Consider the following 12810-nt stretch of genomic DNA (forward strand, 5'->3'; position numbering starts at 1 on the left):
TCCAGATGGGACTCTTATTGGCCACTTTTCCCTCATTTCCTTTGACCACCCTTACTGAACACAATTTTTTACAGGATGTATTTGTCCCATCAAGGGCAAACAAGAGTTTCAAGGTCAAAAGAACTTGGTTGTTAAATAAAACACTGAGTAACACTAGATGTACTTCTATTCATCAAAATGTCTTTGAAGCCTCACTCGCCGCCGATGGCCTGCCTCTCTGCGTGCGCTCCCGCCCGACGCCTCGCAGAAATGCTTCGTTTACCCACCGTCCTTCGTCAGATGAGACCAGTGTCCAGGGCACTGGCCCCTCATCTCACTCGGGCCTATGCCAAGGACGTAAAATTCGGTGCAGATGCCCGGGCTTTAATGCTTCAAGGTGTAGACCTTTTAGCCGATGCTGTAGCCGTTACAATGGGGCCAAAGGGAAGAGCAGTGATTATAGAACAGAGTTGGGGAAGTCCCAAAGTAACAAAAGATGGTGTTACTGTTGCAAAGTCAATTGATTTAAAGGACGAATATAAAAATATTGGAGCAAAACTTGTTCAAGATGTTGCCAACGACACAAATGAAGAGGCTGGGTACCACCACTGCTACTGTTCTGGCTCGCTCCATTGCCAAGGAAGGCTTTGAGAAGATTAGCAAAGGTACTAATCCAGTGGAAATCAGGAGAGGTGTTATGTTAGCTGTTGAAGCAGTCATTGCTGAACTTAAGCAGCAGTCTAAACCTGTAACAACTCCTGAAGAAATTGCTCAGGTTGCTACAATTTCTGCAAATGGAGACAAAGAAATCGACAATATCATTTCTGATGCAATGAAAAAAAATAGGAAGAAAGGGTGTCATCACTGTAAAGGATGGAAAAACACTGAATGATGAATTGGAAATTATTGAAGGAATGAAATTTGATCGAGGATATATTTCTCCATATTTTATTAATACATCAAAAGGTCAAAAGTGTGAATTCCAGGATGCCTATGTTCTCTTAAGTGAAAAGAAAATTTCAAGTGTTCAGTCCATTACACCTGCTCTTGAAATTGCCAACGCCCACCGTAAGCCTTTGGTCATAATTGCCGAAGATGTTGATGGAGAAGCTCTGAGTATACTGGTTTTAAATAGGCTCAAAGTTGGACTTCAGGTTGTAGCAGTCAACGCTCCAGGTTTTGGTGACAACAGAAAGAACCAGCCTAAAGATATGGCTATTGCAACTGGTGGTGCAGTATTTGGAGAAGAGGGGTTGACGCTGAATCTTTAAGATGTTCAGCCGCATGACTTAAGGAAAGTTGGGGAGGTCATTGTGACCAAAGATGATGCCATGCTTTTGGAAAAGGTGACAAAACTCAAATTGAAAGGCTTATTCAAGAAATCATTGAACAGCTGGATATCACAACTAGTGAATATGAAAAGGAAAAACTGAATGAACGACTGGCAAAACTTTCAGATGGAGTAGCTGTCCTAAAGGTTGGTGGGACAAGTGATGTTGAGGTGAATGAAAAGAAAGACAAGAGTTACAGATGCCTTGAATGCTACAAGAGCAACCGTTGAAAAAGGCATTGTTCTAGGGGGTGGCTGTGCTCTGCTGTGATGCATTCTTGCCTTGGACAAATTGACACCTGCTAATGAAGATCAAAAAATTGGTATAGAAATTATTAAAAGAACACTCAAAATTCCTGCAATGACCATTGCTAAGAATACAGGTGTTGAAGGATCTTTGATAGTTGAGAAAATTCTTCAGAGCTCCTCAGAAGTCGGTTATGATGCTATGGTGGAGATTTTGTGAATATGGTTGAAAAGGGAATCATTGATCCAACAAAGGTCGTATGAACAGCTTTATTGGATGCTGCTGGTGTGGCTTCTCTGTTGACTACAGCTGAAGTTGTAGTCACAGAAATTCCTAAAGAAGAGAAGGATCCTGCAATGGGTGGAATGGGTGGAATGGGAGGTGGTATGGAAGGTGGCATGTTCTAATTCCCAGAGTAGTGCTTTACCATTATTGATGAACTGTGACAGGAAGCCCAAGGCAGGGTTCCTCACCAATAACTTCAGAGAAGTCGGTTGATGAATATGACTAGAGAGAAGGCTGGATGATAAAATCACTATAACCATCAGTTACTGGTTTCAATTGACAATATATGTAATGGTTTACTGCTATCCATTGTCCATGCCTACAAATAATTTATTTTGTATTTTTGAATAAAAGACATTTGTACATTCCTGATACTGGGTGCAAGAGCCATGTACCAATGTACTGCTTTCAACTCCAATCACTGAGGCATTTCTACTACTATTCTGTTAAAATCAGGATTTTAGTGCTTGTCATTACCAGATGAGAAGTTCAGAAGCAGCCTTTCTGCAGAGAGTAAGAATAAGATTGTGTATAAAGTAGAGAGAAATCAAATTATGTGACAAAATTTGTGAAATAAAAATTTGTTTTAAAGTTAAAAAAATGTCTTTGAAGAAACAAATAGTAGTACTCAAATATTTTGACCCTCAGGGGTGGATTACCATCACATATGTGAGGAAATGATGCACCCCAACATATTCCCAATTGATTTCTGTTGTTCCAAAGGTGTAAGGGATCAGGGAAAGTGGTGGGAAGATTCTTGTGTGGATTGGCAAAGTCACAAGTTAATTATCATATCTTGTCTTCCTCCAATACATTTAAAATGATAGATCTCTCAAAACAAGGTTAGAGCTCATGCAAGAAAACAATGCAAACCTTGTGGCTACAGGGCCTATGGATACTAGAAACTCTTCTCCGTCAGGAAGCTGACAACAGCAAGTACAACAGGCCTTCAAGAATAAGTCAGAAAGAGGAGAGAGGTATGGTCCAACTTCCCCTGAAATTCTGCCCTAAAAGAGCTGGTCTGAGGAAGCAAATTTATCAGGTGCAGATGTGAATGAAGTGTGAGAAGGAAAGAGAAGGCTTCCTCAGGTGAATACTTGCTCTCCCAATTAACATGTTTTGCATTGTAATTTAAGCCTTTTATTCTCCATTTGTACTAACTACAGTAACAAGAGCCTGGAGAATAATTTTCAATCAAACACAATGTTGAAACATTAAAGAAAAAGAAAACATCTATTGGATGGTTATACCTTTTGGACTATGATCCACACAGACCTTAATATTTCTCTTCCAGTATAAAACAGCTTGAAACCATTGCTTGCATCATTTAAATATCCAGAGTTTGGTACTACTTCTATTTCTGTATTGAAATCTGGTTGAGTTCAGCTCTGCATATTTTCTCTCATAGGAGGAAGTTAGATCGACCTTTTAAACATATGTGAAAACATATACAGCATCATATGCATAGAAGCACAAATGAATGGACTCAAGTAGAGTGGATGCAATGGAGGAATTCAATGGTTTAACTTCTCCAGACAAAATGCATACCAGGAAGCTGAATCATGCTTTGTAGGGAATGGTGTATTACAGGTTTGGAGGGGAGGAAGAGAGTGGAAAGGGGTTGAATACAGTCATTGTATTCAATGTACATATATGAAAATAGAACCAGGTAACTTGATGAGATACATGATGTTAGGAGAAATGGAGACAACTGACTTGTGAGATCAAAAATCCCTTGTCCAATTACTTAAATTCAATAAAAAAATAATAAAATACCCAAGTAAGTGCAAGTTTATTATGCATTAATCAGTATTATTTAATACCTTCCACATCTAACTCCATAATAGATTAACTCTTCCCACCAAGATTTGCTTTCTTACCACACCCCAAATAAAAGACATAAACAAACGTTGGTGACTCATAAATGTTGGTGATTCATGTCCGAAAAGAAAATGGCACAGCTAAGCGTTTTGCTTGTGTTAGAATTTGTAAGCCTTGGGGAATGGTACTTCCAGATATCACTTTACACTTCTCATCAAGCATCTTCCTCACAGCTGTATATCTTACCTCAAGGACTCTATGAAAAGGCTAAGAAGGAGGAAAAGACACTGTCAGGCTCATCAGGGCCATTTCCCTCCTCCACAGGCTCACTTTGCTCAGAGAAAGGACTCTTCTTCAAAGGGTCCACTCCGTAACAGATCTTTCAGGTGCTGAATGCCCCATGGTAAAATAAGACATCTTTCTCAGCTATGCTTATCCTGTTTGCATATAGGGCCAGTTGTCTCAAAGTTCATGATTTAGATCTAAAAGGTATATTTACTTACGTATTACTTACTGGCTTTGTTTGGGCTCTTTCTCTGATTTCCCTACTTTAGTGAGTTAAGGAAGGAGGAGCAGGGGATGTTGGTGACACCCTGAACAAATTTTAATATGCAAGACAGAGTATGATTAGTTAACTATAGGCACAATATTGGATTTCTGGTCTCATTTCATCTAACTGAAGCATTATAATTTGCATAACAAATCCTTATCCCACTTCAGTCCCTGGCAACTACTATCTTACTGTACATTTCTACCAGGGTGAAGATTCTACATTCTTCCCATACAGTAAAATTATTGTGTATATATCCTTCTGTTACTAAATTTACTCTGTCCATTTTGTGGGTTTGTTCACCTTGTCATGAAATGTTAAAATTTCCTTTTTTTTAAATCATTGTGTAATATTCCATTATATGTACGCACTACATTTTCTCTACACATTCATCCATCAATGAATGTTTAGATTATATTTTGTGGTAAAATATGCTGCAGAACATACAACTCTTCAAAATTATGACTTCAGACTAGACACTATTGCCTTACTACTACAAACCTAGCCACTCAGGAGGCTAAGATACAAAATCATGGTTCAAAGCCAGCCCAAGCAGAAGAGACCATGAGTTTCTCATCTCCAATTATCCACCAAAAACCTGGAAGTGAAGCTGTAACTCAAGTTATAGAGTATTAACTTTGAGGAGAAAGCTAATGGAAAGCATCCAGGCCCTTGATTCAACCATCAATCACACACACACACACACACACACACACACACACTCCGCACACTTTGAATTTTCTTTTTTTCTTTATGCTGGTCCTCATTCTTTTCTTTTTGCTTGTTCTTTTTACTGTTCCTGAGTCTCTTTTGCACTCAAGACTAGCATTCTACTACTTAAGACACAGTACCACTTCCAGCTGTTTTCTCAGCAGTTTATTTGAGATAAGAGTCTGGCAGATTTTTCTGCCCATGCTCCAAAATGTGATCATCAGATCTCAGCCTCCTGATATCTAGGATCACAGGCATGAGCCACGAGTGCCCAGCTTCTTCTTCTTTACTTTCTCTCTTTCTTTTTTAATATATAGGGTTTCTGGGTCGCATGCTAGTTTGGTTTTTGTTTTGTGAGGAATCCATTGACTTTTACCACAAAATCTCTTTTATAGATTTGTAAGGCAAGACTCATAGCTAGAATAAATGTTCTGAGACAAGATTGATGTTTTCAAAAGTAATCAATAAGTTTTACTTCTTGAGCCTTTCCCGTGGTCTATAATATGTATATTACCCACATAACTCTTCATTGTCACAGCTCCAGAACCGTGAGAATCCATGAAGAGAATTGGCACCGGAGTTATTTAAAACTACAGAGTTAAAAAATTGTAAAAGAAATAACAAGGAGGAACAAAACCAAAATGCAACCTGAGGACTTTATAGAATTCTTTTTAATGAGAGATCATTAAAATTAAGCCATCTTGTGATTAATTTAAGTCGTGTCTGACCAATTTACATTACAAATTGACCCTTCTTTTTCATTACTAACTTCTTGGAACCTAATAATCATGATATATCCTAACAATTATTTCAGCATCATTCATGAAATTATCTAATACCCCTAAATCTTATTCATCATCCACAACAGAAAAACTCTCTTAGAAGTCACAAGATCCTTCTCCTGTCTCTACCAAACAGATGTCCATCTGTCATCAATCTTTACTGAGGACAGAGAAAAATACTTAGCATTCTAGGATGTGTTACAGCTGCTTACATAGGATTCCTTCAAATAGCAATGTTAGCTACAAACCATGAATTCAAATACTAACTCTTCTAAAAAGAAGGAAAAAATATTCAACTCTTATGGAGTCTCAGAAGTAGCTTTCACAAATAAAAAATAGCCTAATTGATGTACCTACAATTGACCAGTGAGCATCCCACATCAGTACGATTATGAAAAGAACCTGGCACTAGACTGGCTCTGACAGCTGGTGACAAGGTGTGGGCTTGAGAGAATAGGTGTTTATACAGGCAATGCCACTCAGTCACTCAGTACTAGCCATTTCAACCACGTGCTCCAGTCAGGCCCAGGATCCAAAAGTACAGCAATTAGATGAAAGATACTGTGGACAGTCCGATGAAAGTCAATAGCTGGGAAACCTAGAGTGACAGCATAAAATGTCACTTTCCTGCCGAGGGCTATTTTGATACTGAAAAGACAAAGTAAAGCCCTTTAAAATGGGATCACAGAATTGGTTCAAGTGGAAAAGCAAGAGCTAATGTATTCTTTTTTAATCAAGGGTTTCATATATTTCCCCAAGAAAGTTAGCAATCAGCTCTAGATTTTGTTATAATAGATGACAAAAGTCTCTGAACTCAGAATCTAATTGCTCAGTATGATACACTGGCTATTATTTGATCTAATAATCATCACTGTGAGGAAAGAAAAAAATCACCATGCAGGATTATAGTCAGCAAAGTTGCTAAGTAGTATCATGGCTGCCCCTTATTGTTTGTCAGCATTTACTGATTGGGAAAATGGGGTTGTATTTAAACCTAGGAAGTATAAATTCACATTTTTTATTCAACTTATTAAATCTTTGAAATGTTAAACAAGACTTCATCCCACGGGTCTTTTACTGTAAAGTAAGACAACAATAACATTGAATCATTGTGCAAAATATTTGATGTTGGGGACATGTAAGCTATAAAAAGCAAATAGAACAGAAAATGTTGATCAACACCTGTATTACCTACTCTATATAATAAATTGTACTAAAAGCAGTACCTAAGAAAATGGATTGATGAATATATTAAAATGCATTTAATGTATTAAAGTGCATTAACTAATACATTCTAGAGGCCAGAAATCAGAGGTAGAGGGATTTCTAGGTGACTTGGATAAGCATGTGTCACAGTAGCTAGTCAGGCTGTTGGCTAAGTATCTCCAGGTATGGTGGCGCATGCCACCTGGCCCATGGCCCAGCCAGGTCAGAGATCTTGGGTAGGATAACCAAAATAACCCCTTGCAAAAGCATGAGACCCTGCCTGAAAATAATATATAAATGTGAAACCTTCAATTCAATTTAGTGTCATGAAAAAAATAAACAAAATATTTAATGAACTAACAAAATAGTTAATAAATTAAAATCAGGTTAACTCTTCTTCCAGTGTTGGTACTAGTGATACTGTGGTTTCAAGTGCCCTACCACTTGAAACCCATCTCCTTAACTTATTTTTCAGAAAGTCTCTCTTTTTTGGGGGTTGGGCAGGTAGAGTTCAATCTGGTCCTCAACTCTGTTTCTGCTACTTGCATTTTCTATGTAGCTGAAAGTACAGCTATGCATCACCACACCTGGCCACTGGTTTAACACTTGAATGCATGATCCAAAGCCACAAAACTCTTATAAGAAAACAATAGGAGGGCTAGGAGTTTGGCCTCATGGTAGAGTGCTTGCCTAGCATGCACGAAGACCCGGGTTCGATTCCTCGGTACCACATACATAGAAAAAAAAAAGCTGGAAGTGGTGCTCAGGCTCAAGTGGTAGAGCTGTAGCCTTGAGGAACGCCCAAGGACAGTGCTAAGGCCCTAAGCTCAAGCCCAGGACTGGCAAAAAACAAACAAGAAAACAATAGGAAAAGCTCCTTGACAATGTTCTTGACAATAAATTTTGTATATGATACCAAAAGTTCTGGCCTGGAAACCAAAATTACACAAGTAGGACTATATGAAATGAAAATATTCCTCTATAACAAAACAAATGTTCACCATTATGAGAAACAACATTGCAGAACAGGAGAAAAACACAAACTTGGTATTTTAAGATGAATTAATTAACAACATGGTGAATACAGTCAACAATGACTTATTGCATACTAGAATCACCGAAAAAGTATAGAAAGTGTTCATATCAAAACCAAACCAAGGGGGGGGAGGGGAGGGAAATGGGGACAAAAAACATGAGAAAGGGTATGAATGTTCGTGAAGTAATACACCTTCTATCTGGCAAATATAATGTAACCCTTCTATTAATTAAAATAAAAATAAAAAAGCAAACCAAATATGTGAGGTGATATTTATGTAAGTTAGTTAGATTAGGATAATCATTTCACAATGTACAGTTACATCAAATCATAAGGTATGTATTAAGTGTATATCAGCCAGGTGCCGGTAGCTCATGCCTATAATCCTAGCTACTCAGGAAGTTGAAATCACAGTTCAAAGCCAGCCCGGGCCCAAAAGACCGTGAGATTCTTATCTCCAATTAATCACCAGAAAACTGGAAGTGGCATTGTGGCTCAGTGGTAGAATGCTCATCTTGATCTGAATAGCTCAGGGACAACATCCAGGCCCAGAGTTCAAGCCCCATATATATATATATATATATTCATCAGATCTCATTAAAGCTGGATATATGGGATCCCAAGAGATCTGATTACTGTAATAACTTCAAGTCCACTTCGTATCTATCTATTTATCTGCAGTACATTATGTCATCATTCTCTATTTCTCTTATAAAAGAATAAGACATGCTTGTTATAGATAGAGACTATGCTTTGCAATCTCATTATCAAGGCTGAACATACACTTTTTTGGAGTGGAATACAATAATACATAATGTAGTCCACTTCCAAATAGAAGTATTATATGAGCTTGCATGGATTTTTTTGGTCCATTTTCTTCCTATCCCAAGCCAAAAAGGATAATGAATCAGTAGAGGCCTGACAGAGACAGTTCAGACAAGAAGAATAAGGCTAAATAGAGGTATCTCTAGCCTATGGATGTACAAACAATAAAATCATTTTTAAATCACAAAAATTTGAGACAATTTGGTATCACAATGCAGCTGAAAATATGCGTCTGTATCCACATGTGGATCCATTTCCTAATGGAAAGTCCACAAATACTAACTGCTGAAAACTCATTTTCTCTATAAGAGGAACTGGGTAGCAATTCCTTGACAACACTAAGACACTTAAGTCTGTAACTTAAACATAAACTAAAATCTATTCTCTTTATAATGTATTTACACATGTTTTTGTGTTGATCATATATATTACAGAAAAATTTTAAATATTCTAAATTAATATTGTGGTGTTGGTTACACAATTTTCCAATATTCTTAACACCCCCAACTTATACTAGAATTATATTATTTGAGTGCTCCATAGAGTCTATTATACTTCAGTTAATTCATTTGTAATCACTTTCATAATACATAGTGTGCTTACTTACAGATTTACAGGCATATTCTAGCTACCACTAATGAGGGAAAACATACAATCTGTGTTTCTGAGTCTCACTTACTTAATATAATTTTTTCAAGCATATTCCCTTATGAATGATACTTTATCCATTTGCCCATTGAGGGACATCTGGGGCTGATTCCATTGCTTGACTATGATAAATAATTCGGCAGTGAACATGAATGGTTGTGCTGGTAACTTTAGTCTGGCCTTGTTTCTAATCTATTTTAAAAATACCCAGAAGTAGACTTGCTAGAGCATAGGGTAGTTTTGTTTAGTTTTCTGAGGACCTTCATACTCTTTCCAGAGTTGTTGAATAAACTGACATTCCTACCCATGGTATAGAGATCCCCTTCAGACCTATCCACACCAGCATTTGTGATTCTCTGCTATTCTTGATATTGGCCATTCTAACAGGGGTGAGGTAGAATCTTGTTTTGATTTGCATTTCCTTTATGGCCAGAGATGTTGAGCATTTCTTCATATGTCTATTGGCCATTTTTACTTCTGCTTAGAAGTCTCCCTTTAAGTCATTATCCCTTTTTTAAATTACACTATCTTGTCAAAGCCTAACAAAAATAAGCCCCAGGAAATGAGTACCAGCAAGAAGGGAGGGGGGACAAAGGGGATGGGGTAGAAGGATGAACAGAAGTAGATGGGAAAACCAATATATATCATCCATAAGCACAGTAATATTTTGGGATGCTACATATAGTTTTTAGAGTTTCTACTTAGGCTTACTTTATAATTTTCCCATCACGTTTGCCTTGAGAACCATCTAACATAGTAATGTTGGTTTCTCATTTTTATACATTTTGTACAGGAAATTGGATATTTTTGAGAATATATGAATATAGATTCTGCTTTTGTCTTGTTATATGCCTTCTTGAAAATATTTCAGAAGTTCAGCCCTAATGCTGTTCATACCTTAGAAGTAACTTCTTTTTCTTCTTTCTATTTAACCTTAATTAAATCATAACTTTTCTCCTAGGCTCTATGTCACTTCATGTCCCCAGGTGCCCAGTTCTGAGTGCATGTGTTTCATATTTCAATTTTGACCTAGGAAACTAGGTGGGGAAATATTTAGTACACAAGGTAAAAATGTCATTGTCTTTACTTTTATTAATTGCTCTCCCTCTGATTTAGATTCATAAGCTTTCACTCCACTGGTACTACTTCATGATTCTCCATGAAGAAGCTCCAACAATGCAGAGCCATACCTCGAACAATAGTGAAGTTGGCTAAATTGATAAGCGTTGCACAAACAGCCATCAGACATTCACTCATTCCTGCCAAGTGTTTCAACTCATATAAACCAAGTATGTTTTCTGTACTCTCTACTTTCATCCTGCCTTTTACTTCTCAGCCCTTGGAAAAGAATTGCATTTTATCTTGTCCCTCTACATATTTAAGAAGACAAAAAGCAGTAAAGTTTCAACATTGAGAAGATATTTACTTAATAGAAGGATGATTAGACAAGTCAAGTAGTCAGGCTAATTCTGAAGGATTGAATGCCTGCACTGGAACTTCAAGTATCTGGCAGGGTGATTTTTCTTTTTAAAATTCATGACATCATATTCCATTGCATCAAGTTTGGCTCAACATGAAAAATCTCTTTGTTGGAGAAATTAATTGGAATATTGTCTCTATGGGCAAAAGAAATCTTCCAAACCTTCTTATTATGAAGAAATTAGTATCTTGGACATGATATTTAATTCCCTAAAAGAAACAACATCTGTTGAAAAAGTAATAAACTCTACATTCAAATTTATTAAAAACTAGTTCAAAATTCTGCTTCTGTTGTTGAGTCAAATTCTAGTATAGAATGAAATTTCACTGACATTGATAACTCTATAAATGCACATCACAGAATAATGACTGATTGTACATAAGTCAAAATTTTAAAATGTGTATTAGGTAAAAATTTAGATTTTAATATCTATAAAGTTATGAAAGAAACTGGAAGACTTGTTAAAATATAATAAGATGCAGAATGGTAGGCTGTCAAAAACTTAATATCAAAAATGCTTTTGGACTATCAACAAGTTAAATATTTCATTGCCTATCCTGAAGCTCTTTCGATTGTTCTTGTTCAGTTAAGTTGATCTATACACATGTCTATTTAAAGGGTGGAAGTTAGCAATATATCCTCTAATAAGTTCAGTTAAACTATGTTGTCTATCATTTCATTGGCCTTGCCAAAAATGTTCAAGGTAGGTAGGGAGGGGTAGCTAGAGATGTGAGTCCCCTATGTGTTAAGCCTATAGTAAGCCATCATGTTCTTTGCTACAAAGAAAAATGTACTTTTCTATGTTTTTCAGAGAAATACGGGTTTTTTTTCAAATAAAAAGCAAATATTTTATTTCAAAATGTTGAATAAGAATGTACTTAAAGAATTCCAGCTGGTTAAATTTAGAATGCTAAACAAATCCAATCTAAGAATATTCTCTGGCTTTCTGCCCATAGCATTTTTTATTGGATTGAAAATTGGACATGTTTTCATTCACTGTAGAATGTTGCCTCTTGATGTTTTGTTTCATGAAGAGCCTCAACAGGTTGTGACTGGCATAAGGACACTATTGTAATGCTCTGCCTTCTGAGCACACGAGTGTCATTTCCAGTCAACAATGCAGGGTTGGTGTATCTATATTACAATGTTTGCTGTGAATAACCATTGCTAAAAAGGTTAACATTGCTTTTTTATATAAATAAATCAATCTTACTGAAGCATAAATTACAGATAGAGAAATGTGCCCCTTGGAGTCAAGTTTCAATGAAGTTTAATAATTAAAACACAGAACTTCTCTCTCGCCTGAAAAAGTTGTCTTGTGCCTCTTAAATCAGTTCCTTATACTCCCCATCCCAAACAGTAATAATCTCCACAGGTAGGCTTTATAATCTATGACTTCTTTTAATTAGCATAGTGTCCTTGTAATTCATCCATGTAATCTAGTATGTGGTAATTCTTTTTTTTTTTGGTGGTGGTGATCAGGGGGTTTGAACTCAGGGTCTAGGCACTGTCACCGAGCTCTTTTGCTCAAGGCCAGTGCTCTACCACTTCAAGCCACAGCACCACTTTTGGCTTTCTGATGGTTAATTAGAGATACCAGATTTCCATGATTTCTGGTTTGGACTTACTGTGACTGAAGCTGCAATGAATGTAAACACCTGTTCATTTGTGTGGGTAAATGTGCTAGTTTCTCTCAGATAAATATCCTATTAAATTAATACCTGGGATTTCATAACCATGCTATTGGAATTGTTTTCTTCCAAGTTTTTGTTGACAGTATGCAGAAATGCAATTGACAAGAAGCTTGTCTTGTGATCTTGGTAAATTCATTCGTTTATTATTTCTAGTAGGTTTTTGGTTGATTCTTATGATTTCTATACATAAATGACTATATTATTGGTAAAAAGCAG

At 36.7% G+C, this 12810-nt stretch overlaps 1 pseudogene; it reads left to right on the forward strand.

Moving 5' to 3' along the window:
- Window positions 1–212: 212 nt before the first annotated feature.
- LOC150065497 (60 kDa heat shock protein, mitochondrial pseudogene) lies at window positions 213–2073 on the forward strand (annotated as a pseudogene).
- The last annotated feature ends 10737 nt before the right edge of the window (window positions 2074–12810 follow it).

The sequence above is a fragment of the Megascapheus bottae genome, chromosome 3 (assembly GCF_031878675.1).
Source record: "Megascapheus bottae isolate mThoBot1 chromosome 3, mThoBot2.hap1, whole genome shotgun sequence".
Classification (NCBI taxonomy): domain Eukaryota; kingdom Metazoa; phylum Chordata; class Mammalia; order Rodentia; family Geomyidae; genus Megascapheus; species Megascapheus bottae.